Source organism: Rhinolophus sinicus, linkage group LG07, assembly GCF_036562045.2.
Source record: "Rhinolophus sinicus isolate RSC01 linkage group LG07, ASM3656204v1, whole genome shotgun sequence".
Lineage (NCBI taxonomy): Eukaryota > Metazoa > Chordata > Mammalia > Chiroptera > Rhinolophidae > Rhinolophus > Rhinolophus sinicus.
Genome location: NC_133757.1, coordinates 10,120,516 through 10,148,291, shown reverse-complemented (window position 1 = coordinate 10,148,291; position 27,776 = coordinate 10,120,516). Strand labels below are relative to the sequence as shown.

Here is a 27,776-nt window from a genome sequence, read left to right as displayed (position 1 = left end):
GACCCCATTTCCAAACAAGTTCACATTTGCAGGTTTTGAAGGTCACCAGTCTAGCCACTGCACACATCCTCCCCACAATTTCAGTGGATGAAGGGGGGCCCAGAGGAGAGTCAGGGCACAGCGCGGACCAGCTTGTCTTTCCTTCTTGTGCCATGTGGTGCTTCTCTGAGCACCATGCTTCATCACAGAAGGCTTCACCCTGCAAAGAAGCACTTGCTCATTGTCTTTCACAATGAACTCATGTTTTCTGCTGGGAAGGAAGTGCCTGTGATTTTAGGAAAGCAATTTCCTGCCCTTTAAGAACCCTAAAGGCTCCTTCCTCCTGTCTTCCCACTACCATTTCCACGCATTTCTTCTCCTCTAGGACTCTTCAACGTATTCTCTAGAAAACTAGCAGCCGGCTTTCTGATCTCTGGGGAAGGAAGCAGCCATCTGGGATTTTGTCCGTGGGCACAGTAGCAGAGAAGAGGAGCCAGCCCCAGGGGTAAAGAAAGCTCTTACCTAACAGGGAATGGAAGAGTGGACAAGGGAGATTTCCTCTTGGCCTCAGAGTCAAACCACTTTCAAGTTCTCTGATCAAGGTTGTTTGTTGTATTCAGCAAATAAGAATGCAGGATACCCCATTGAATTTGTATTTCAGATAGGCAATGAGTAGTTTTTTAGTGTACATATGTCCCACGCAATATTTTAAAATCTACTTAAAATGCAATACAGTATTTGGAACATACTTCTATTTTTTAAATTATTCATTGTTTATCTGAAATTCAAATTTAACTGAACTGAGTATCTTGCATTTTATCTGTCAATCCTACGAATGACCTTCCCTGCCTCCCTCTCTTCCTTCCTTCCTTCTTTCTTTCCTTCCAGTGAGCCTACTCTCTGCAATGTCCTATATAATAAATAGGCACTAATAAAGCATAATGCTTTCCTTCAAAGTATTCACAGCATAGTGGAGGAGACAACCTGGTAACACATGCCTTTCACACAATGTGATCCATCCCCGTCCTAACGTTCATACAAATTGTTTGAGGGACACAAAGGAAGAAATAATTCTGAATGGGGTAGAGCTGGATAAGGAACCGACCCCGATAGACAGGTGTAAAAAGCAACGGAAAGGGGTTCAGGCTGGGGCACAGCAAGTGCAAGGCAGAGCAAGAGGAAGACGTGCTCTGCTATGGGAGCACGGAAGTTCCGCTGTGACGGGGTTGGTGACACAGGAGCTGTGTGTGTCTGTGGGGGTGCTGGCGGATGTCCGGAGAGAAGACCCAAAAGCTTGTTTGGGGTCAAGAGTGAAGGGCTCTAACACCTTGCAGAGGAGTTGGAGCTTCCTTTGATGGGCCTCAGGGGACTGAGTCTGCCAATGGACAATGCCAGACCATAGAAGACAGTAGAAATGACCACAACCTCTGCAGCCACCTTCCCAGGAAGCCAAACCACCGCATCTGCAGCAAGTGGGCTAGGAAGGTCAGGACTCGGTCAATGCCTGCCAGCTTCCCTATTTTTCGCCCCTGCTTCCCACTCAGACCAAGCACATAAAATGCCCCACTTCTAGTTACCGGCCTCCAGCTTCCCCAGGTCAACAACCTCCAACCAGGCCACTCCTGAAAGTCCTCCTTTTTCTTCCCATAAACATCGCTACTCCCCTGCCTGCCTTCGAGTTTCTGCTCTGAATAAATAGCTTTTAAGTGACTTTTAGTTATTTCCTCAGTACAGACTGTACACATTGCTTTTTAAGAGAGGGCGGGGCAATGGGAGTAGTTGGCCCTGTGGAAACTGATACCTTAATATATGCTGCTAATATAACCACAGATAGCAAAATCTGCTTTTTGAGACCCTTTGCAATCTACACACACAAACACACACACGCACATACACACACACACACATGCATGTGATTTTTTTAATGTTTATATTCACCTGAATATCCCCAAATTCTTGCATATTGTAAAGAAAGGCTTTGAATCTTTAAAGTACAGTTTAAAAACAAGAATATTATTGTATTGTTAAAGTTACCCTTAAATTTTCTTTTGATTTAATATTTCATTTTGCTTTGTAGTAGATTGCACCATTGACTTCAATTTTCCGTCCTTCTCTGTATCCACACCCCCAGCCATTTGACTCTGCAGCACCTCCCACTAAATGGGTGGAGCCCCTTGATGTTGAACCTGGCCATGTGACCTGATTTGGCCAATGAGATATTAGTAGATGTGACTCAAGTAGAGATTTGAAACAGGCTTACTCATTGGGACTTGGGCTCTTGCCCTCTTCTGTCTCCCTGTGAAGAACATGCTCCATTTATTCTGCTGGTCACAGGAAGAGGATGAGAGTCAGGTAGAGTTGAGTCACCCCCAGCCAAGTGCAGTTTAGATTAGACAACCTCCAGCTGGCCCACAGACCAAGAGTTAAATGGTTATTTGGTGATGCCTCTGGAATTTTGTGGTTGTTTGTTATAGAGCACTTCTGTACCAATACTTGACTATCACACCCCTTGATTTCAGAATTTCAAGACATTTTTCATTACCATGAATATGTAATTATTAACAGCAAATCCTATTGGTTGCCTACCCAAATCTATGCCCTCTGCCATTCTCTCCTGCTCGTAGAGGCTTGATTATTTTTCAGTAGTTCACCCTTTGCAAAGTCCGGACAAGTGCTCAGGGAACGTGTCCTCTTCAACCTCAGTGGCCAAAATCATGATTGATCCAAGTCAATTGCATTTTGCTGGCAATTCATTTAGGAGAGAGCACATAACACAAACACAGTTATAACCAATTAAATGTGCGAAGTCTGCTGAGGGGCTTTCTAGGAAGGCTTTTCTCCTCTGTAAAAGAAACACATGAGATGATGCTTCCTTTTGGAACCTGTGACCAGGAAAATAAATGGCCACCAGCTCGGGACCATGAGGAGAGTGACCAGAGGACAAACCAACATTCTGAGGAGAACAGATTGAGAAGAGCGTGAGTCCCCGAGGCCCCTGAGGAGCCATCCCACAGCAAGCTCCTGACCGTCACTAACACGGGGCTACTTGTTACGTGTCCTTGTTGTATGGGCCACATTGCCTTCGTTTCTGTTCCTTACAGCTTCATTCTTCCTAACCGATTCTGATGCTTCCCTAGAAGAGGAAAATCCAAGTTAAGGAGAAGGAAGTATTGATTTCCTGTTCTTCACTATGTTTGTATCAGGTGGTTCATCATTGGGGCAAGGCCTCTAACAAAACCTTCAAAGGTGGGCTTTAAAATGTGAGCTCCCATGGATGCCTCTGCGATTTGATTCTGAGGGTTTTCACCATGGCTATACTGTGTTCTGAAATGACTTCTGACCTCACCGCTGTGACTCTGTGATGTTTTGCCCAGTGATGTGAGGACCCCTTGAGGACAACTTCAGAACCGGGGCTGATCGGAAAACGCAGGAAGAATTTCAACAAGCATAAGGTTCCTTGGTGAAGGCCCTTCCTTCCAAAGAGAGACTCCCAGGGTCTATTACCCTTATGTGGCCAAGGTGAAATTGGAACTTTTTAAGTAGTGGCAGCTAAATTATAAAAAGTGAAATCAATCCACAAGAATGATCTTTCTCCATCCAGTACAAGGAGCCTATGATACATTTTCTTAGTCAATACACTTCACTTCCATAGGTAACACACTAAAATGTCATTAGATTTTATTTTAAATTATTTTATTTAAAAAATTTTTTCAATTATGCTGATAATTTAGGTAACTTGACTATCTCCCTCTCCTGCCATACTGTGCTCAGTAGAAAACAGCTCAGGCCAAATTATCACTCAATCATTTTGTTAAAACAGAATTTCAGGCTACTCTCTGGACTTGCCAAACTTTCTCCCACCCCTGGGCCACTGCTTTCTCTCTCTCTTTGATTTTTCCTGGAATGTCTCTCTCCACCACTCACTGCCTGGCAAACTCCTCATCATCTGGCAATGCAAGATTTGAGTGTTAATTCCTTTCTGAAGCCTTGCCTGGACTCCGGAGGCAAAGCTGCAGGAGGAGAGGTTGAAGTTAGGCCCACCTGATTTGGGATCCAGTCCTGTCTCTAATTGGCGAGGTGACCTCAGCAGAGGAGCCCAGCTTTTGTCAGGCAAGTCTCAGCTTCCTCTCTTATAAAATACTCATCATAGTTGCTCCTGCCTCAGGCTTATGTGAGAATGAGAGGCGCTCACGTGAGGGGCCCTGGCACAGAGTAAGGTCTCCATATATTTTATCTCTTGTTACTGGATACCTTCCTGCAGAATCATAAAGCTTTATAGCCAAAAGGGGCTTCAGAATAGCTCCTCAACCTTTGCGGTACACACAAATCACCTGGGAATCCTGTCAAAATGCAGGATTCTGGGGTGGCCGGTTAGCTCAGTTGGTTAGAGCATGGTGCTGGTAGCACCAAGGTTGCCGGTTCAATCCCCGCATGGGCCACTGTGATCTGCGCCCTCCTTAAGAAAAACAAAAACAAAAAGATGAAAATGCAGGATTCTGACTCAGTAGTTCTGGGGCAGGGCCTGAGATTTTTGTGTGTTTCTTACAACTTCCACGATGGTGCAGGCGCTGCTGGTCCCAGAACCATGCTTTGAACAGCAAGGGTAGGAGACGCTAAGCTCCTTCTCATTCCAGAGATGAGGAACCTGAGGTCTGAGAGGGGATGTTTCTAGGCCAAGGGGATCCAGAAAGCTGCTGAGAAAGGCCACACAGAACACAGGCCTCCTGATGGAGTTTAATGGGAGATTCACTTTTTTAAAAGCAATCCACATCTGAAACAACCCTGTGAAGTTTATCTATGCATTGAGAATTGATGTCTCCACCCTAAGAGCCAAGCGCTCCATTCCTTGAGTGAAGTAAACTTGATTCTTGACTCTGAGATGGGAGAAAGAGGGAGTGAGATGGACATTGTCACGAGCAAAGGCGTTGGGGGAGACGCGGAAACACATTACCCTGAGACCTGTGGCCTAAAACATAGCTTAGAAGGAGCAGCCATGGGCTTTTGCTCTTCTCATTATATCCTTAAACAGTCAACGTTTTCAGGAAACTAGGAGAGTGTGCAGGAATAGTAATTGCTTTCCAGGTTTCCGACATTAGGGAAATAGACACAACTCATTCATTCCTCTTGGGGAAGCATCCAGGCTAATGCAACTCCACCGTGTGACAAACTGAAATGGATCCTGCAGCTTCGCTAAGTGCACTCCAGAGTTATAGTAAGACTATGTGTGCGTCACATGACACCTTCTGTGGTGCTACCTGAAGGCCTATCACATTGACCTTCACCGTGTGTGCAACTGTTTTCCTCTCACACCTGACCTTCTCTCTTATTTGACTCACCCATGATCCTCAGCACAGCTAGAAAGGAACCAACTTCAGAAAATACACAGCACCCCTATTCACAGAAAGTGCCAGAATCTACCGGACACCGAACACTGTCTTTTTGAGAAGGCCTGACTCAATCTTAAGAAGCAAGATCTGATACTTAACAATCTTCCCGGCTCCACAAGTCCTGTTGGTGTCAACAAAGGTTTTCCCATCAGCTGCTGGAAGAAATGGAAATGATCTGTCAGGTATCACTGATGCCTAAAAGCCTACAAGTGCCCAGAGGTGCAAGTACCTGGGAAAAATGAATCAATTCTTCTGCATTATAACAACGATTATTCCAGCAATTCTTTTCATTTCCTATCAAAGCATAAGCAGCAAACTCCCACAGGTCTCTATGCTGTTTGCTGGAAGTCAAGACACACATAAGACAAATAGCTCTTGTCCTCAGAAAGTTGATAATCTAGTAGAAGGAGGAAGAAATGATCAGATAACTAGGAAACAAGGTGAAGAGTGGCTCCTTGCAGGAAAATTGCTAAAGGAGGGGAACCTATTCTTAGAAGTAGAGCATTGCCATTCAGGCAATTTTTCATATTAGTTTCATGGTCATGCATTCTCAGCTTTCCTAGGGATGTCTCAAATATGGGACAAGTCGTCCAACTTAAATAATAAGTGAACAGGAAATACTGTATGTACGTAGGTAATCCTCTGCTTTTATAAATACGAAAACATATAGAAGTAGAACAAAAGACAGATTATAAGTTGTTGTTCCGTCCCAAACAGCATTCTACAGTTGGGCAGGTTGTGCACTGTACAAAGCACCTGGCCAAGGGGGTAAGTGGAGACTGAAATCAAGCTGTGAACTGTGGGACAGAGTTGAATTTATCCAGGAACAAGGAGTCTCTTTTCCTGATTTGTACAAGACACCATTTTGCCTAGTGGGGACCCTGATGCCGAGAGATTAAAAAACATTTTAATATTCCCATCAAATATTTACAGCATTTTCTTTCATGCCCTTCTTTTCCTTTGGCATTGAGTCCATAGTAGAGCCTCTTAAATTCAATGAGCATGCAACTGAGGCCAAAGATTGGCCACTTCGGGCACGATTTTCATCTTTGAAGCAAGGATATTAAGCATAGAACTATATACAGCGGCCTATCTCTGATCTTAGCACCGTCTCTTTTTTTCTTTTTCTGTTTTCCACTCGTCTTTTAAAGCATGGGCAAAATGTAATCAAATTTTAAAACGGTTACCCATGTACTGTTGGACAAAAATGGCAACTGCTAACAGTGAACTGCTGGCTGGCAAGCAGCATCACCAGGGGCGGCTCGAATGATTTTGTCAGTAACTGGTATGTGACAGTCTAAATCTGTTCTAAGAAAGGCAGATTAGAGGTGTCATACACACAATGCCTCTCTGATCGTGCAGTTGAGAACAGCCCCTAACACGTGCACCCCACATTAGGTGGGCAGACTCCTGCTTGATTAGTGCTGAGAATTCCCACAACCTGTTGCCAGGCACAGCCCCTAGCGCTTTATTCCCTTCTGGGCCTGCTGAGGCCTTAGCTCCCGGAAACTCCTGTGTCCATCTACTGTACTTATTACCTCTCCATGCCTCTTTTGCATAGTCCAGATGCAGCCAGGAACTACCTCTCAGCTCCGAATGCATCAGAACTGCCCTTGCAGGCTCCACCTCCCAGAGTGACAGGGAGCTCCCAGGTGGTGAGGGGCACTTGCTGACATAGCCTGTTCCCACCAGAAGCAGACCCCTCTCTGTTGTGAGCTGGCGAATGCACTCATTTACTTTCACTGCAGGTTTCCACACATTGTTTTCTTTTCCCCTTCACTTTTCCTAATCGGGTCATAGATGCACCCATTTATTCCATGAACATGTGCTGAGTAAATCCTTACAGAAAGTTGCATGCTGGGCACTGGGCGATGCACAAACTTGGAGCTGATACCCTCAAGGTGGCAAAGGTAGACAACAAGCCAAGCAAACAAATATAGATAAATAAAGACCAACCGGTGGTGTGAAGAGACTAAACAGAGTGTCCTCCAGAAGAGCGGGAGGAGGGGCATGCCTACACAGAATCAGGGAAGGCCCCTCTGAGCAGATGGCCCTTAGGCCAAGACCTGCAGGGTGAGACGGAGTCAGCTGGGAGAGACACAGCATGGGTGAGGGCTTGAGGCCTAACCAGGGACTGGGAGAATGTGCACACGTCTGGAGCATGTGGGGGAGGGGAGAACAGCAGGAGAGGGAGCAGTGGGAGAGGCTGACAGGGGTCACTCACACTGGTACAGCCTTGAGTCATGGTGTCCCCTTATCCCTGCAGCCCCCCAGGAGCTTCTGTGCTCATATCGCCCTCTGATCCTCACCCCATCCACCTTATGTTATAATAGTCCAGTCATGCTGTGTTTGGATAAGTGAACCTCACTCACATCTTTCCACTCAAATTGTAGACATTTCCCAAATGAATATCTCTTCCTCTTTCTATACAGACATTAAGAGAGTCTTGAAATTTAAACTAATCCCACCCAATCAACTTCATTAGATCAGCTTAAAAGGAATGTGTGGGGGTGGCCAGATGGCTCAGTTGGTTAGAGTGCGAGCTCTGAACAACAGGGTTGCGAGTTCGATTCCCACATGGGACAGTGAACTGTGCCCTCCACAACTAGATTGAAGGACAACGACTTGGAGCTGATGGGCCCTGGAGAAACTCACTATTTCCCAATATTCCCCAGTTAAAAAAAAAAAAAAAGGGAATGTGTGAATTCAGGCAACTTTTGAATTGATTCCATTTTGAGCATCTTTGATGTTCAACAATGAGTTGGCCTGAAAGTGCCGCCTTCCATTTGGTGGCTTGGCAACCCAGAGGCCTGAGTAGAGATGGGACCTGAGGCGGAGCAGGAGGAGAGAGAAGGAGCTGGAAAGACAGCTCGGGACGAAGGGCTGAGACATCTCAGGTACTACCGTGCACCCTCCAGCCTGCTGGTGGGCGAGGACTAGGTGCAGGCTTTCTGGCAATATCTGTTGACAATTGTTTACGCATGTGCCTTTTGACTCAGCAGTTCCACTACCAGACATCCCCCTCTGTACATACTCACAAAGGTATATCGAGACATACACGGGGGTTTCTAACCCCCCAGAGTTGGAAACAACCTAAATGACATTCAGTCGGCCAAATCTGGCTAAATCAATTCCAGTCCACCCACACAATAGACTATTGTGCAGTGACTAAAACTACGGAGGTTAATTAATGTGGACTGAGCGTAAAAGACTTCAAAGATGAAAAGGTACTAGAGATGGTCAGCACAGTCCAGCAACCCATCTACTGAACACCTACTGTGTGCTGACACAATGCCAGGCCTAAGGAAAGAACAGATACAAATGCAATTTTGTCCCTCACCCCCAAGAACAAGACAGACATAAATAATTCTCACAAGTGGAGACAAGAAGGAAGTGCTAAGAGAGGTGGGAGTAACGTGGTTCTAGAGGAACAGAGAGATGCTGTATGGCCAGACGGATTGGGAAGGCTTCCTGGAGGAGGTGCGAATTGCTCTGGGGCTGTCCAGAGGGGCCGTTCCAGGCAAGAGGAACAGCTTGAGCAAAGATTGGGAAGCAAAAGACAAATAGGTTTGTGCAGGGAGAGAGAGAGAGAGAGAGAGAGAGAGAAACGGGGACCTAGAATGGTGGAAGGAGAGGTGGGCAGGAGAGGCTGGAGCCGGGCCTGAGAGTGCTGGGTGCCAGGCAGAGAGCTTTGCAGTTATTTCTGTGGACACTGAAAGTTCTTGAGCCAGGGGCAAAAGGATCAGAGCTGTGTTTGAGACTCACATTGACTGTCAGGTTTGTAAAAAATCTATGTCACCTCCCCCAAAACATCAAAGTGCCTGTGGAGTAAGTACCTGTACAAAGGGCAAGGAAGGGCTTGGTGACAAAGTCCTCAGTGCTGGCTTTACAGAGCATGTGGCAGGACAGCAGGGCTGAGAGCTGAGGAACGTGGTCTGCTGGGGTCTGATGTGGCCTTTGTCTCAGAGAATCAGCTCCCTGCTGACCTGGAGCCAGGATGGGAATTTCCACCTCTTTGCTTGTCCACTCTGACAGCTCTTCTAGGTGACTCGGCTCAGCTGCCCCCAGAGCCCACCCCAGAACCAGCCCCCTGGTCATCCTGTGACATGGAAAAGGCAGCCCAGAAGCTCAGGCAGAAATGTGACCACAGACGCAAAAGAACGTCAGCTTCACTCCTTTAAAAAAACAACACAAAAAGCAGGTTTCCTGTTTGCCTTTCTGAAGAGGAAGTGTTCTGTGACTTCTCCATCTTTCAGGCCCCACTGTTGGCTCTTCGTTCCCTTAAGAACCTCCAGCTCCATTCTCGGGTAAAAGTGTGTCTCTACACCGTCGGCTCCAACCACATCCAACTTTTTAGTAGCTGATTCCAGCCAACCTTCTCTCCCTGATTCCAACCCTGAGAGGACTGCAGAGATTAATTAGAGAGAAGCTACTTGCAAGGAGGCAACCATGTTATGTGTCTCCTGAGAGCAAGGGTCCTTCTAATTCAGCCATTCATTCCATAAATACTGAGTGTGCCAGGCATTCTTCCAGGTAATACAGCAGCGTGGGAATGGCACGGGCTCTGGGGCAGGACTGCCTGGGTTCGTCTCTCCGCTCCCCCACCTACAGGTTGTGTGACCTTGGGCAAGTTAATTAACCTCTCTGAACCTTCAGGATAATAATATTACCTACCTCATAGGGTTTCAAGGATTAAATATAGAAATTTCTGAAAACAAGGAATGAGAACATATGTCCACACAAAACTTGTACACAAATGCTCATAACAGCCAAGAAGTAGAAACAACCCAAATATCCATCACCTGATGAATGAATACAATGTGGTACATCCATACAACAGAAGATTATTCAGCAATAAAAAGGAATGAAGTACTGACAAATGCTACAGTAAGGATGAGCCTTGAGAACATTATGCTAGGTCAAAGAAGCTACAAGTTGTACAATTTCATTTATGTGAAATATCCAGAACAGGGAAACCTATAGAGAAAGAAAGTATATTAGTTGTTATCTGGGGCTGGGGGAGGAGAGAATGGGAGTGCCCGCTAATGGGTACAGGGTTTTCTTTTGGAGTAATGAAAATGGTCTAAAATTGATTCTGGTGATGGTTATAGAACTCTGTGAATATATTAAAAGTCACTGAATTATACACTTCGAATTGGCGAATTACATGGTACGTAAATTATGTCTCAATAAAGCTGTATTTAAGATGTCTTAGGACAATGCCTGGTGTTATTCGGCACCAAGAAAATAGGAATAAGGAAGCTGAGCAGACTCTGCGTCAGGAAGCTTTCATTCCAAGGACTGGCTTCTGCATCCCACGCGCTGCCTAGCACAGTGCTGGCACATAGCCGACCCTGGCCACTGTCTCTTAGACTGTCCATTGTGTAAAGCCCAGCATGTTACGCTACGTGAAGGTGGAACTTGTGATGTCTGGCCAGGGCCGTCTGCCCATGCATTCTCGTCTCCTAACAAAGCTCACCCTCTCACGGCCCACATGGCCGAATCACCAGTTTTGCTTCTGGATTTTCTCCACTGTTGACCTGGCTTTGTTTCGTGCTCTCAGAAGTCCTTGACCCCCTCCTTTTTCCCTCCCACCCTTGGATTTGACAATGCATCTGCTTCTCTGGTTTGGATCTTCAGTTTGGATCTTCAGCTCTCAGGGACAGGCTCTGGGCCCCCCACCCTGGGGATGGGATGGTGCCAGTGAAATGAGGCCATCTCGTTCTCAGGGCACTGCCAAGGCTCCCAGTGCACCAGAGGGATTCTGAGTGTGGAGGCAAATGAAGAGGAGACTTTATCCCCCAGGAGCCACACCCAGGCTCACATGACAGGTGACCGCAAAGCTACATTTCCAGAAAGGCTCAGGGGAGCTGGAGAGGCCGGTGCTGTTCTTCCAGGACCGCAAGGTGCTGCCTCCGGCCCCATCCAGCCCCGCTTTCCAGAGTGTGACCAACTCGTCCCAGCTTGCCAGGGACTTTCTCAGTTTTAAAACTCAAAGTCCCACCTCCTGGGATCCCCCTCAGTCCCAGGCAAACTCTAACAGTCGGTCGCTGTAGTTCCACAGCTCAGTGGAAGGGGAGTTCTCCCACCAGTGTCCCACAGGAATCAAGGCCCCTCCTTGCCCAGTTCCCCTTCCTCTTCCTCGTCCTTTCCTGCCCTGGTAACAGCCAGGGTGGAAACCACAATGACAGCATCAGGATAAAGACAGACGGCACCCAGGTCACCCGACACTGGGGCGCCTCCCTCACATCCAGGGGGGGCAGCAGGACATCTCCTGGTGCCCGTGCACCACCAGCCCATGAGTCCTGAGGGGTGAGAGGGCTGGCTTCCAGGAACAAAAGGAATGGAGCCCAGAGTGGCAACTGCCTTCCAAGAGAGGGCCTGGGCCAGGGCGTCCGTCCTCCCCAGAGCCCCTAACCAGCTCCCAGCCTGTCTGCAACTGCCACCTGTGCCTTTGTCGCCCATGGTCTGTGCCTCTGCGTCACACACCTGCCTGGGTGACAGCAGTCATCTGTCTCCCTGCACAGGTGGCCTGAGGTCATTAGGTGGAATGAAGCTGGCAGAACAGAGGTAGGCCAGAACAGAGTGTGGCAGAACAGACTCCCACACTGCGATGTGGGGAATGATGGACCTCACACCGGGAGCCATGCAGCAAAGCCACCCAGGAGTGGCCGTCCTCGTCTCTCCCCGCAGTGTTTCCACCGGCCTTTCCCTCTGGGAGAGCCAAGTCACAGTGTGTGAATTCACATGGGAGAACTACAGGATGGGCACCCAGAAGGCGATCGGGGTTCCAGATGCCAGGGAGCAGAGCGGCCACCTCTGGGGCTCACTTTGTATTAGCCGGTGGGGTAGGAGGAGGGGGCAGCCAGGAAGAAGGGGCGCCTTCTTACCTCCTGAAGGGTTGTGCAGCCTTTGCCACTTCCTCCTCTGTCCCTCTGACCTCACACTAGTCCAGCAGGGGAGGCTGGACACGTTGCGTGTGGCTGGCTGGCACCATGGACCCCGGGGTTAGACCGTCTCTTACTGGTGTCCCCACCATGGGGTTGGGGTGGGGAGCAAATGCCAGACGTTTGGTCCCAGGCAGGGTGCCAGGGAGAAGATGGGGAATGGTTCTCACTGTGGTTAAGTGAGAGGAAAGAATGAGAAGGTGGGAGGTCAAAGCAGGAGTGAGGAGAGTCAAGGACCCAGAAGATCTGAGAGACAGCAGACAAGAGGAGAGGGAGGAGGCAGGAAGGCTCTGATTAGACGACTGGTGTGTATGGCCTCCCCCAGCTTAGTCAACACCACCCCGCCCCCACATCACACACGGAGGGGCTTTTTCAGGGTCTCAGACACTTTTTAAATAAAATAACGAGTCATCCACACTTTCATACAAAGTCCTACAATCAAGCTACGGGCCCTTTCCTCCTAAGTCCTAGGTGACATCAGCCCAAAGTGAACTTGGAGAGCAGGTCTTTGGGGCTGAGGGACTCTGGATGGTGTGTCTGGGAGAGGAGCTCTGTGCAGCCAGGACCTGTGGTGGGAGAGATGGGTGCTCAGCGGTGCCATCTTCATTTCTTCTCACCGGATCTTTCCTCCCTGCTCCCCACACTGAAATGCCTGTGCCCACCTGTGCCCTCAGGACTACCCAGGCCTAAGACCATCCCAACAAGCAGCAAGTGTTTCCACAGCCTTACGAATGCCAGCCCTGGGGGCCTAAGGCTGTGTGGCCAGGTTGCAGTGGGAGTCAGAAGCCTGCTTGTAGACCCCTGCGTTGGCCCAGCACAGAGGACAAGCTTCTCCCCTCAGTTTCTCTGCCCAGCACTCCATTGTCCTACAAACCTCGAGCCCCGCTCTGATTCCTCTCTGCTTAGTCGGGGACATAATACTCTGCTTGAGTTCTTCCAGCCCCTTCCATAGAGGCTGGAGCTTATTTCCCAGGTTGCCTAGAGGTTGCCATTGGACCTTGGACAGTGGGCCATTCAGTTGGCCTCGCCAGCACCACCCCTCCCCATCCCCCTTGGTCCTAGGGCTTTCTCCCCTTCCGTGAGCCTGTCAACCAACATGGCTACGGCCCCAGTGGGTCTCACACGGAAGCTTGTCTTCCTTCCCTTCTCTTTCTGTGTCCATTCAAGTGGACTGGAAGGGGTATTCCCGTGGCTGAATACATGGCCATGGCCTTACTGAGAAAGGAGAGGAGCCAAAAGGGAGCAGAGGCAAGAAGTGTCCGTGCCCCTCAGGGACGCAGGAGCTGCTGCTCAGAGGGGCCAGAGCAGGGAGAGGGCTGTGAAGGGCAGCTGGGAAGAGGCCCAAGGCAAATACAAACACAAATATGAAACAAAAAGTATTGCGTGGGGTTTAAATGCTCAAGGTCTTGAGTCAGACTGCCCAGCTTCAAAGAACCTGTGGGATCTTCAGGAAGTTACTTAGTTTTTCTGAGTCTCATCTGAATTTCCTCACCTGAAAAATGGGGATAATGAAACACAAAGGATTGCAATAAGAATCAAATGAGCATATAGATCATGCATGACATACAGTAGATAATTTAGAAATAGAGGCCATTATATTATTGGAAAAATAGATACATCCTGCTTTGGGTCTAGAACCACCACCTCCAGGAAGCCCCCTGTGGTTTCTTTCAAGCTTCTTTCAAATGTACTTTTGGGGAAAAGAGAGGGTAAAGGAGGGTATATTGGGGGGAATATAGGAACAGCAATGAGCATGCATTTCCCGCCTCCCTGGGGCCAGGCCCTTGATAGACCATACCTCACTCTATCCACCCAGCAGCCCAAAAAAAGGATATGCTGGTTGACTCAACAAAACAACAACCCAGCCTCAAGTCACTGCCGGTGAATTGTGCCTGTGCATTTGATACAGGGACATGCGAGGCCCAGAAGGAAAACTGGATCAGGACTGGCATTCAGCGAACGCTTGAACACAAGGACCCAGGCTCATCAGCATGAAGACGCATCACTCTTTTTTACAGCTGAGGGGTTGTGAGCATCCAAAGGACACTGCTCGTTCTTCCTCCAAAAAGAGGGGTGAAGGGAAGCTATTTCCAGGTACGAAGCAGGAGCATCAGCCAGGGCCCATCAAAGGGGAGGCCAAACACTGCGCTCAGACTCGGGTTAGAGTCTCCGCGTCTTCCTCTTCTAAACGCAGCCCACTCAGTGTGCTGGGTCACGGTAACCGGCGAGGTGGGGTTCTGCAATCATCTGCTTGGCTCTCCACAAATGGCTGTTTGCCATGGCAACAGGCACTGCAGAGACTCTGCGCCTGCTCAGATGGGACTCCGCTATCTGGGGACATTTCAGGCTTTTTCCCCTCATTGTGTGGGAGGAGGCTACTCATGGAATGCATCTTGGGTGGGGGGGCGGGAGTGGAGAGAAGCCCAGAGCTCCCCATTTCCCCTTCTTAGTGGGAGCCCATATCTCCCTGTTTTCTTTCTCCAGGAGATTCAGATCAAGGGGTGATGGATGTGAAGAGGAAAGAAAATACAGCATAGCCTCTCTACAATTGGCCTGCCACAAAGGGTCTTTCTCCATCCCACTCCCACCAGCAGTTACTAAAAAGATAAAAACAGACACAGCCCCACCCCCTAGGAGCTCCCAGAGCCCCTGGGAGGCCAGGGCTGTGGTGTGGCCTCAAAGGGCAGCCCCAGGGACAGATGGAGTCCTGAGAAGTTAAGGGGGTGGAATCCACTGAAGATCCCACCACACCCCAAACTTGCTTCTCTACGGCTCTCCCCATCTCGAAGTGACCAGACCCTCGCTTCTGATGCTTCCGGCCAAACCTTGGACCTACATTCCTCTCATTCTCTCACATCTCAGATCCAGCCTGGATTCCAACCGTCAAGATTTAGTCACATCCTACTTCTTCCTACTGTCTCTACTGCTACCAGGGCCACTTGACTGGACTCTCTCTGGACCCCTCACTGCCTATTCTCCCTGGAGCAGTGAGAGCGAGTCCTTGATTTTAAATAAAATTGAGTCCTTTTCTGCTCCAAACTCAGTGCTTGCGCTCTCCCTCGGAGGCCAAGCCACCTTCTTGGTTTTCAAAGGCCGCAGAATCCCCGTCCCGGCTCCAACTCAGACTTCTGTCACCACTGGCCCCTCACCCAGCCTGCTCTGGTCATCCTGCCTTCTTATTGTCGCCTCAGATGTCCCCCCCTCAGAAAGGTCTTCCCCAGCCCCCACGGTAGAGGCTCTGAGACTCCTCCTGTCAGAACAAAGGACAGTGCTCAGCAGTGAGCGCCCGCCAGGGATGACTCAGCTGCCTCACCCAAGGTCACGCCTCCTCCCCAACCAAAAGCTTGGGTGCATCAAGGCCTGGCCCTCTCACCCCAAACTGGAACAGCCTTCAAGGGTCACCCCATCTCAGAACTCCCCGCAGGATGGGCTGAGGTCTCTCTTGAGCCTGCATCACAGCTCAGCTGCTCCCTCCGTCTGATCCTGCTTCCTCCCCTCTCCTCCCTCCTGCAGGTGTGGAACAAACCACCTGACAGGACAAGCAGCAGCATCAGGCCTCATGGCACTGTTTTAACATCCCTCCATGTGGGATTCTTCCGCCAAACTGATTAGGTTCAAATCCCAGTGCCAGCCTTCACTAGCCATGTAACTTTGGGCAAATTCAATAACCTTCCAGTGCCTCAGTTTCCCCAGCTGTACAACGGGGTGATCATAGTATCTACCTCAACATTTCTTTATACCCCCTCCCACATCCTAGCCCCAGGCCTCCCAAAGGCCTTACATTCCCAAGGTCACCCCCGTTCTGATCCCTCCCCTGAATTCCTGTGTTTTTCCTGCTCTGCCTTCTGTGGCTGGTTCTTTGTGCTCCTGTGATCCCTGCCCAAGGGTGGGGGCACAGACCCCACCCTGGCCCCAAGAAGGCAGCAGTTTACATCCATGATTTGGAAACACGAAGGGTAGATGGACCCACAAAACAGGTTTAAAATTAAATCCCGGATATGCCTGCTCTCAGAAGAACCCAGCCATGCCACCAGCCTGCGTCGTTGCTCCTACCACGCTGCTCCGGCTTCTCTTTCATTACTGGCTCCTTTAAAGCTTCAAAAAGATCCCCCCTCACTTTATTGTGCAGAGTAGCTCAGCTGTCTCCAGCTCCAACCAGCAAACAGCCTAGAACCCCTTTGCGGGTCCACCACGCACATTCTCGTGACAGCATATACCCTGTCCCGTGGTTTCACTACCTTCTTCCTTCCCGCAGTAACATACACATTCACTTCCTCACGCAGGTGGGGAGTAGGCCACACGCTCCCCCTAGGAAGGCCGGCGCCCTACAATTGGCTTGGACTTCTTTATAACAATATTTTTTTCTTTATGCAGAGCTGGGTCTGCCCTGTTCTCTCATCTGGACTCGTCCACCTGTTCCTCTAGCCAAACGGCGTTGGGGGTGGGTCTCGAAGAAGGAGATGCTGCTCAGGTGGGAACTACGCCTGTTTGTGAACTGGCCTCTCTAGCACGATGCTGGAAACCATCAGGAGACGACAGTCACAGCCCTGACACGTTAAGCCAACCATTTCTCCTGAATGGCCCAGCCTGCGGCTCAGAGGTTACAGAATGAACTGCAGAGTTCCCAGAGGTATGACATTCCCAACCCTTCACTCCAGGAAAAAGGAAGAGCTGGGTCTGCAGGGGCACCTGCAAGCAAGAGGCCACACAGCTGCTGCCTCCCGGACACCCTGGCCCAGGCCTGTGGACGGCGCACACCTACCAACACCCTGCCTTTGTCCTTGGCAATGGATAAGCATCCAGCTGGCAAGTCCCCGGGGACAGTGACAGGGGAGGAACGGGAGGGGAGCTGGCAAGGGGTCAGGAATAAAAGCTGATTGGCCCAAACAAAGACAGGCCACACCTGGCACCCTCCCAATGGCGTGTCAGGGTGTCTTCTGTTTGGCTGGCCTCCCCACCCTGCTCTGGGTCCAGGTTTTCCCGGGAGCTTTTCACCCTCCGTTAGCCACCATCTGGCGGTGTCGTTGAGAGCCTGGAGGGTGGCCAGGAGCTGGCACAAGCTAAGCACAGAGATTTCCTGGCCTGTGTGCTGGGCCTGGCTCTGGGGACTTCAGCTCTCTCCTAATTTGATGGTGGGGGAGGGTTCCAGCTGCACCAAGAGTGGCCTCCCAGGGCCCACAGATGGGCAGCCCCTGGAGGAAGCCACATGGCAGTGCCCTGCTGTTGTTAAATGCAGCTCGTTAGGTTTTATCAGTAAGATGCTACTTGGTTGGCAGGAACACACCCGCCCCAGCAGGATCGGCTGCCAGAAGAGGCAATGGCCCTGGGAAGATTTGGGGTTGGGGACTTGCTCTTGGAGCTTCACATCCTTTCTCAGACCTCAGAAGCCTCCTGCGTGCTTGAGGGGCCTCAGGGGAAACATGGAGGGTGTGTTGGCACACTGAACCCGAGGCCGAGAAGCCCAGCATCTCACCCTCCCCAGGACCAAGACCAGGGCAAGGCCAGGTCTCTCCACTAGCAGTTAGCTGCCCCCGAGGCTGGACTCTGAAATAAGACCATCCCAGGGGCCAGCAAACTATGTAAAGGCTTAGAGAGGAAATAGTTTAGGCTCTGCAGGCCAAGAGGCCAGACTGAGGATATTGTATAGGCACTTTTATAAGTATTTAAAGTTTAAGTACTTAAAAATGTAAAACACCATTCTTAGTTCACAGGCCATACAAGAATAGGGGGTGGGCCAGATTTGCTGACCCCTGGACTACAGTCCCATGGGCAAGGAAGCCAGCAGGAGAGGCCTCCGACGGCTCTCCTCCAAGGCAGAGCTCTCAGATATGGAATTCATGCAGGTCTGAGGGCTAGCCGAGCCCGCACATACCCTGTGCACACCTACCCTCTGGGATGACACCTTCCCTTGGGGACCAGACCTGCCCAGGTGTGTCAGTCTCTCCATAGCACTGGCCTGCTACCTGTGACATGCTGACACTGCTCTCCCCTTTAGGACCCCACTTGGTCCCACAGGCCCCCGAGCTGTGTGTGGCCATCCTGACAGCTAATGGTCCTTACTTGCAATGTTGCTCGCAACCCCATAGATTGCTGAGGCCCCAAGCTCTCCTCGGGCTCACAGTGGTGGCCCTCCCCATGTCATGGGCAGAGCTGGGCTGAGACGGTCTCCCCAGCTCTCTCTGCCTTAGGTGACTCTCTCCCAGTAAACTCCTTGGTCCACCAGACAAATACACTTCAGGTGGCCCCAGGGCCCAAGCCTAGCCACATCTGAATCCTCGAACCTCATGCTGGCACCCTCACGTATCACATCATGTTACCAACCCCATCCCATCTTACAGGGAAAAACTAGCAGGTGGCAGCCTGTGTGCAACACCTGGCTTGGATGAGACACCTGACCAAGGGACCTTGGAGCTTGTCACTCAGCCGCGCTCTGCCTACCTTCCCATCTGTGAAATTTGGTGAGCTCTGTGCCCAGCTTGGGTGCCCATAAATCAGGCACATGGAGGGGTCCAGCATATGGCACATATGGCATGTACACACGTGTCGTCCTCATAGCTCTGTAATGGACCCGTATGTGAAACTGAAGCCCAGAAATGGGGTGACCTGTGAAGATGGAGGTGGAGAAACCCCCATGGGAAAGTGGACTGCGGCTGCTCTGAGCTGATGAGGGGGGAACACAAGGGAGGCTAGGATGGGAACGACCCCACCTCATTTCTCAGGGCAGTGCCCACTGGTCTGTCGCACAAAGATAGGGGGACCATCTGACCACCTGTCACAAGGGAGACATCAAGACTGAGGACTGCATCCAGTGCCCTTATACCCCCTCCTTGCCTGAGTGGGAGCACACACTTTCGCTTGGCTGCACCTGGCCAAGTTCTTCCCAACGAACTTATCTGTGAACGGGACGGCTTTGGCTGCAAGTGACACTTGAATGAACCTGGCTTAAACAAGACACATTGAGAAGCCTGGAGGTAGGAGGTTCCAGGGTGTGTTCACGGCTCTGTAATGTTCACCCCTATGCCCCACTCATCTCCTCTGAGAGCCTCTTGTGTTGGCCTCCCCTTCCTGGTTGCAGGACCACTGCCACAGGCATCACATCCCCAAACAACTGCATCCCCAAGTCAGGGGGAGGGGACTTCTCATCGAAATCAAGTCCCCAGGAGACTTCCCTCAAGTCCCGTTGGCCAGACTGGGTCACGTGCACATCCCGAAAGTAGCAGTGCCTAGCAAAAGGGAGAGAGCTGGGCTCCAGGAGGACCCCCTCTGAGTACATGGCACCCCATACCTGAGCACAGTTGGGGTGCCACTGGAAGGAAGGTGGTAGGAATGAACATTTGATTGGAAACCCACCGAGCTGCCAGGTCTTGTTGGAATTTTGGGGTTTTTAAGCTTCTGCATTGTTTTTAACAAGAAATATTATACCATCAGAACCAGTGAGTCACCATGCCCTTCTGATGGGAGCCTGGTGGATTATTAGTACTTCCGTCCAAATTCCCAGGGAGACACAGATGCTTGGATGGAATATGGCAAGGAGATGTTAGGCTGCCCTTAGAAGGGTTTGGTGTCACCACACCAGGCGCTGGGACATCGAGTTTATAGAGAGTGGCCCAGCTGGGGACACACGTATAGGGATTTGGTAAGTAACGGCTCTGTTCATTCATTATGTGATAGGCTCTCCACTCAGACATGAGGAAACAGTTCATAGAATGTTAAAGGGAAAAAATGATTTGACTTGTCCAAATAATTGGTCCCTGCTGGTTACTGAAATGGTTCAGAAAGCCATGGGAACCCCAGGCCAGGGGACAGGTTACTGGCATTCTGACCCTAGATGAGCCAATAGCTCTGCCTCCGTTTCCTCATTTGTAAAATCAACATTTGGCATCAAAGGTCAAGCTCCTTGCCACTCTGATCCAATGTGACTTCAACCTTGAGCAACAAGTGACAAACAAGACCCAGAGGCCTGAAACCAGCAGCCCCCTGGAACCTGGTAGTTTCCTATGGACGGATAGAGATAATGCAGGGGCAATAATGATGATGATGGCAAGAATGACGACGATGATGGCGCTGGTGCTGACGGTGACACACAGCACGCTGAGTACTTGCTCTGTGCCATGCATTGTCCTCATGTATCACCTCATTTAATTCCCACAAAATCTCTATCGAATAGTTCCTTTTATTCTCCCCCTGTAACAGAGGGGGAAACTGACGCTTCGGGAGGCTCTGGCCCATGTTCACCGATTATAGACAGAACCGTCTCTCTCCAAGATTCCCATGCTGAAGCCCTAACCCCCAGTGTGAGTACATCTGGAGTCACTAAGGTTCAATGAGATCATAAAGAGTTGGGTCCTAACCAAACAGGACTGATGTCCCATAAGAAAAGTAAGAGACATCAGAGATGCACTTACACAGAGAAAAGGCCATGTGAGGACACTGTGAGAAGGTGGCCATCTGCAAGCCAAGGAGAGAGGCCTCACGAGAATGCAAACCTCAGACACCTTGATCTTGGACGTACAGCCTCTAGAACTGTGAGAGGATACATTTCTGATGTTTAAGCCCGAGCTCAATAACGTATCACCCAATGGAAAAGACAACATTGGAACCAGGCGATCTGACTTCAGAGCCACGTTCCTCTACAATTCACCCCTTTAATGGGAGGGGCAGGTAGTAGTGTCCTTATGGTTGGGTCTGTGTGTACAAAGTATACAGAGGGTCAGGTCTACTCCCTTCCCTCCTTACTCTACACAACAAAAGACCACTCAGGACTAGCCAAGATCCATGTTTTGGATGGAAATGGTCCCAGGGAAATATGGGCCAGAGTTCAGTGGTGGCTAGACCCATCTGGGTAATGTGGCTAGAACCTTCTTGGTCATGCCTAAAATGACTATAGGTACCAAAGAGATTTCCGTCAGAGATATTAAATGGTATCACCATCTGCTTCCCAGGGAATGGACTTGGATGCTGCCCAAATCATACAGACCTGGATTTATATTCTGCCTTCCCCAGGGCTGGGACCTTGGGCAAGCCACTCCATCCTTTTTTGCCTAAGTTTCTCCATATGTAACATGGAGATAACCATTCTGACTCTGCAGCAGTGCTGCGAGGGTGAAGAAGTTAACACGTGGGAAACTGCTTCACAGATGGTCTTAATTCAGTAACACCTAACCCAAGGGACCACCTGAAATCCCCCTAGCTTCATCAAAGCAAAACCCGCAGTTACAAATCTCCTGGCAGGCAGCTGTCAGTCCTTTCTGGAAGGAGCTGGGTATAAATTATAGATCACAGCCTATCATTGGATTAGCTGCTGTTCTGGTTCTTGTCTCCCTGTGGGCAGGGGTCCAGGCCAGCTTCCTCAGAGCTGCAGTGACCACCTCTTGCCACCAGCTTGCCTTCCTTCCAAATCCAAATGAAATGCTCCTTGGGCTGGGGTTGAGAGGACCCAGAAGGACTCCCAGACAGCTGTCCTCCCTTCGGCCACTAAGGCTTGGCACTGGCCACCGCCTGAGCACACCCACTCCATCCAGCATCCCATGGGAAAGGCTCCATCTCAGAAAACCCCAGAAGAGAAGCAGAATGCCCTGGGAGGATTTTGTGTTTTAAGACTGGGAGGCTGCAAGGGGCCAAAGCAAAAGCAGCCCTGTTTTCATCAGTGGGATTTGCCCATCTGACAGGACGAAGATTCCTGGCTTCCTTCCTGTGGCTGCCCCCCCCCCCCCCATCTCCATCACCACTCACACATCCCACCCACATTCCCAGCACTGGGCTCACAGCACTGGGCTGTCTCTCCCCATCCCCTCTCCAAGGAACTCCCAGCCAGGGCAGAGTGAGCAAGCAGCCTCTGATGGCAGGTGATGTCCAGGGAAATCGGGGGTTCTGCTAGAAGAGTGTAGGCCCTGGAGCCTGATGGCCAGGACTCCAGCCAAGCAAGCTCTTCCTGGTGACTTTGGACAAGTCACTCTCTCTCTAAGCTTCACCGTCCTCATCAGTGAAAATGGCGACACCAATAATACTCACATCACTGGGGTTGTTGTGGGGCTTAAACGAGATAATGCATAAAAATGAGTAGCACAGGGTGGGCAGGGAGTAAGCTCAAAATAGAGGTTAGTGAGCGCTGGTCCAGGGCCTGGGCTGGAGTGAAACAAGCAAGGGCACAAAACGCAGGGGTCTGAGAGGGAGGGCTCCTTAAAGTCTGTGGCCTGGCACCTTGCTTCCCTCACTGACGATACAGGCAGGTAAAACAGAAACATACAAAAAGCCCTAAACACCCAACATTGGCATCAGTCTTCACGAAGGATGCAAAGACGCAAGGTCCAGCCCGAGGAGGGCACGGTTCCTGGTTTGGCTCTACTTCCTCATTTCATTCTCACTTCTCATCAGAAACACTGAGGCTCCTCAGTGGGTCCCTCCATGCTATCCCCGCCACAGAGCTGTGCGGGGACCAGATGAGATAAGGAAGTGAAGGTGCTTTATAAACAGTGGACTGGACCACTCACAGGACGATGCTCACCATCAGGGTCGTATGATTAAGTCCCGTACATCTCTCCCCACTCTTCCCACCCCAGCTCACCCCCCGGCACCCTCCCAACAAGCTGAAAATTTCTCCAGGTATTTAAAGTCTCCATTAAACATATTCAGTTGCCACTTGATTCTCTGGCTGCATATGTTTTTATTTGAGGAAAAGAAAGCAAAATTATCCAAAACATGAGTTGGTAGTTAAGTACTCTGTAGCAAGACCCATTTATTTCACCTCTGCTTTAATTTTTTAAAACAAAACCACAAATCACCAACCACCACCTTCACTGAATTAAATTGTAAGGAAAATTAGGAAACAGCTCAGATTTTAATCAATATTTGCCTTGGCCATGAGAAAAGAGGTTCCTTCTTTGGCCTGTGTCTAATCAAGAGTGTTAATTATCTTGGTTACATGCTAGCAAATTAATTATGAACTAATGAAGTTAAAGGAGGTCATTTGTTAAGGAAAACTGATTACATATTGTTAGCTCCAGGGGATTAAATGGAAAACCACTGTCATGAAAACAGCTTTAAAAATTAGACTTGATATTTGATTTGTGAGGTTGCCCAGCCGAAACGATGAATAACAAAGGCGCCTACAGCACCCCATGGGGGGCCTGTGGGACTCGCTGCAGGCCTCCACAGAGCTCAGGTCTTACAAAAATCAGAAGGCAGAATGCTGGGGCTTGGTCAAGAGTTGGTTATGAAAGTCAGGGCAGACTTCCTGTATCCTCCCATATTCGAGCCAGGCCTGCCATGCAGGAAAAAGGAACAGAATAAGCTCACTGGTGTGAAAGTTCATTCAAGGCCTTGACTGCCATGCTACGTGAAGCAGAAACTGCTTGCTAGTCACCTACCCAACATCCATTCCTCCTTTCTTCCTTAGAAACAGAACCCTTGTTTTATTCAAGGTAGCAATGCACCCAGCTAGAAAACTACATTTCCCAGCCTCCCCTGTGCCTGCATGACTTAATTTTGGTAAATGAAAAGAGAGCAGAGGTTGCAGGGTATGATTTCTGAGGAGAACAGAAAGCTAGAGAGCACATTTTTGCTCTTCCCTCTTCCTCTTTTTCCTGCCTGGAATGCAGATGTGATGACTGGAGCTTCCACAATCATCTGGGAGCAGAGGCAGCCTTGAGGATAAAAGCCACTCGCTCACAATGGTGAAGCAGAAAAGCAGAAGGAGCCTGGGTCCCTGATCCCTGGGGAGCCCCACTAGCCCTGTAACACCTTCTCTGGACTTCTGCATAACAGGAAAAACAAAACCGCTGAGGTGATGTGTTTGACCCATAGTTTTTATTGGGGGACGTGAGGAGGCTGTTTGCTCAGAATTTAAAAGCATGTGTAACTCATGCAGTCAGTTATGGTTGCCTCAGTATTAACAGTGGGTAGCCCCAAAGATTTGATTCTCTCCAAGTTTGTCAGGCTGGAAGAAGAAAAAACTATTTACAAGTGGGGACCCCCTGTGGAAGGGGGTGGTCATGGAGGAAATCTGGCTATGGTGACTCCTAACTCACTCTAGGCACACCGACCTTGCTTTCCCTCTTATCACTGGCTTTGAACACTAGTTCCTCTGAGGTTCAAGCCCACTTACTTCTGTACTCAGGTCAACAGGACGCACAGAGCCTTGGGGCTTGGGTGGGAATTTAACTACCAGGACCCTCACTTCCTGAAGTCCAGCTATGCTTGGCAGTCCTCCCTCTGAGGCCACTGACCAGTGAGGTGGCCTCTTTCTAAGTCCCAGAAGTCTGTCCATCTGCTCTTACAGACTCAGGCCAGGAACAGCTGCTGTCAGGGGCACCCTAGGTCCACCATGATAATGGAAGGCTGGGAGGCACCAAGTCTCCCTCTCTCAGAAAATAGCCACACTTCACAGGGAAGGTGGAGGCTAGGAGCTCAGGTCTTGAGCCCTTTTGGGCCTCATACCAACACCACCGCCACTCGCTGGGACTCCCAAGCAGATTTTCTAATCCTTCAGAACCTCAGTTTACCCTCTCTAAAATGAGGATATTCATGCCCCGTAGCATTGCTGTGGGACTTGAACAGGCTCCTGTGACTCCGTTTCCTCCTTTCCAAACGGGATAAGAATGTCTCTCCTCATAGGTTTGTAGTGAGGATAAAATTAGCTAACACTCAGGCTTGCAACTGCAGCTTATAACATCTCTCATGGTTCCAGGAGTCCACGAGGCTCAGCAGGGCAGTTCTCATCTGGGGTCTCATGTCCCCACAGTCAGAGATCAGCTAGAGCTGCAGCCATCTGAAGGCTTGGCTGAGCTGGGTGTCTGAAATGGCTGACAGTGGGGGCGACTCCTAGTAGGGGTCAGGGCTGCCTTGGACAGGTAGTCAGGGAGGGCTTTTCTAAGGAGGTGACATTTTAGCTGAGGCCTGAATGGTGAGGAGACAGCCATGCAAATGCCTGTCTCCAGCTGAGGAAACAGCAATTATGAAGGCTGTAATTCCAGAAGGACCTCTGCTGGAAGATGTACGTCCCATGGGCAGGGGAATCAAGCTAGCCATTGAACATGGCAGCTGCTGCTCTCTGCCTTGGGAGTGAATTCTGCAGAAGGACAAGAAAATGCAATAAAGAGGTGGGTGTGCAGAAAGCCTGCCTAGCATGAGGCTTGGGAAAATGAAATTGGGCCAGGATCCTCCTTCATCTGGAAAGCTGCCTCACTGGTTTCGTCAGGGCCTTCTAACTGAATTAGGATATTTCCCCATTCTTCAGGTTTTATTACTGCCACCAGCGACAAGTCAGTGACAGCTTACCCCAGCAGAAACGGCGCTACTGGAGACAGAATGCAAACAAGCCGCCTTTTATGAAGCAAGCCCAGCAGGCGCCCAAAACACCCTTCGCTCTGTTCCTTTCTCTTTGACATGAACAGCTGCACTAATGTGAATTTACCCATCAGATTAAAAATAATTTGCTACATATCACAGTGATTTCTAAGTGGCGTCAGTTACTGTAATAAGACGTGGGGCTGGGTTATCAGTGAGGTGCATCTAGACAGCAAAAGCAGGGATTTGAAACAAAACTCCCGGCAAATTAGATACGTATTCATATCTCAATTAGGTGGACGGTACCCTGCATTATTTATCTATTTGTCCACAATTCTCTGCTTTATGTCAATATACATATATGACTGGACGTTGGAAAGGACCGCCATGCAGTTAAATTTTATTTCTTTTCAATAAAAACTGGTGATGAGCTAAGCTGAGCTGGGCACTGAGCTGGGTTCTGCAGGGAAATCAGAAAGTTTAATTAAGATCCAGTCCCTGCCCTCAGGTGGCTCACAGCCTGATGAGAAGGGAAATACACACGTATGGACAACTGATTCTTAACAAAAAGTAGAATGAAATGAGAGCTAATAGAGGGAGACTCAATAAGGATATGTACACAGAGGAAGAACTAATTAATTCTGCTGGGAGGAGAGGCGATGTGGCTAGGCTTATAGAAGATGCACTTATTGCACTGGGTCTTCACCTGAAGGCTCGTGTTTGTTTTTAATAAAAAGTCAGAGGAAGTATGTACAAAGGTGTGGTGTCCTAAAGGTCCAAACCTGAGAGTCAGGGTCATGCATCCACCTGAGGAGAAATTTCGACTCAAGCATTCGAGTTGGTTCTCCACCTGGATGCATCCCCTGGGGAGCTTTCGAACCACTACACTCTGCAGAGATCCTGACCTAGTTGGTCTGGGTGATGCCCATGACAGAGCTTGAACTGCTGCCCAGGTAATTCCAGTGTGCAGCCAGGCTGCCTTCTCTTCATTTCTGGGGAGAAACAAAGCCAATGGTTCTCAAAGTGAAGTGGCCAGACCAGAGTCACCGGGGAACTAGTTAGATTCTCTGGGCCCATCCTGGACCTGCTGAACCAGAAACTCTGGAGGTGCAGCCCAGGAACCTGCATTTTAACAGGCCCTCCCGGGGACCCTGATGCCGTGGGAAAGAGGCCTCACTTCTTTTGTCATACTGTGTTTCCCCGAAAATAAAACTGGGTCTTATATTAAGTTGTGCTCCAAAAGAAGCATTAGGGCTTATGTTCAGGGGATGTCATCCTGAAAAATCATGCTAGGGCTTATTTTCCGGTTAGGTCTTACTTTCACGGAAACACGGTAGGTGTATCTGGACATTTTCCTCTAATCCTACGATAATAAACATTACCATTTATTGTATGCTTTCTGTGTACAGAGTGAATTAACCAGAGTTCTCCAGAGGAACAGAACCAATAAGACATATATACATGTGGAGGAATTGTGGGGAATTGGCTCATGTGCTATGGAAACTGAGAAGTCCCACTATCTGCTGTCTGCAAGGAAAGCCAAAGGTGTAATTCAGTGTGAGACCAAAGGCCTAAGAACCAGGGGAGCCAATGGTGAATATCCCAGTCCACAGGCTGGATAAGATGCATGTCCCAGCTCAGCAATCAAGCAGAAGAAAGAGCGAATTTTCCCGTCTTCTGCCTTTTCAGGCCCCCAATGGATTCAGTCCCCCAATGGATTAGATGGGCATCTGCTTTCTGAGTCTACCAATTCAAATGCTAATTTCATCCAGACACACCCAGAAATAATGGTTAGCCAACTATCTGGGCACCCCCTGACCCAGTCAAGTTGACACATAAAATTAACTACTACATTGGGCCCATATATTAACACACTTTATCGAAACTCTTTCAGGTGGGTCTTATTAGTACCCTATTGTCTAGATAAAGAATTTGAGGCTCAAAACTTCTAAACTTGCTGAAATCGGCACAGCTAATACAGAGTTCAGCTCCAGATCCGAAGCCAGGTCTCTCTGACTTCACATCTGTGCTAGTTCATTTTCCCTTGGCACCTAGCTGTGGCACAGTTCATAAATATTGGGCAGGTGCAGGTACTGGTTAGAGGAGTCTGGGAACTCCATGCTGCCTAGAGAGGGGCTGCAGAGTCAGGAGAAAATTCCACTTATGCCTGGAGCACTAT

General features: G+C 49.5%; 1 protein-coding gene and 1 non-coding gene across 2 annotated transcripts in view; one reads left to right on the top strand and one right to left on the bottom strand.

Moving 5' to 3' along the window:
• CACUL1 (CDK2 associated cullin domain 1) overlaps positions 1–27,776 on the bottom strand; it is a 227,285-nt gene that overhangs the window by 89,340 nt on the left and 110,169 nt on the right. The window lies entirely within an intron of this gene.
• Positions 4,345–4,418, top strand: TRNAT-GGU (transfer RNA threonine (anticodon GGU)). Its single transcript has one exon. It is a non-coding gene; the product is annotated as a tRNA-Thr (tRNA).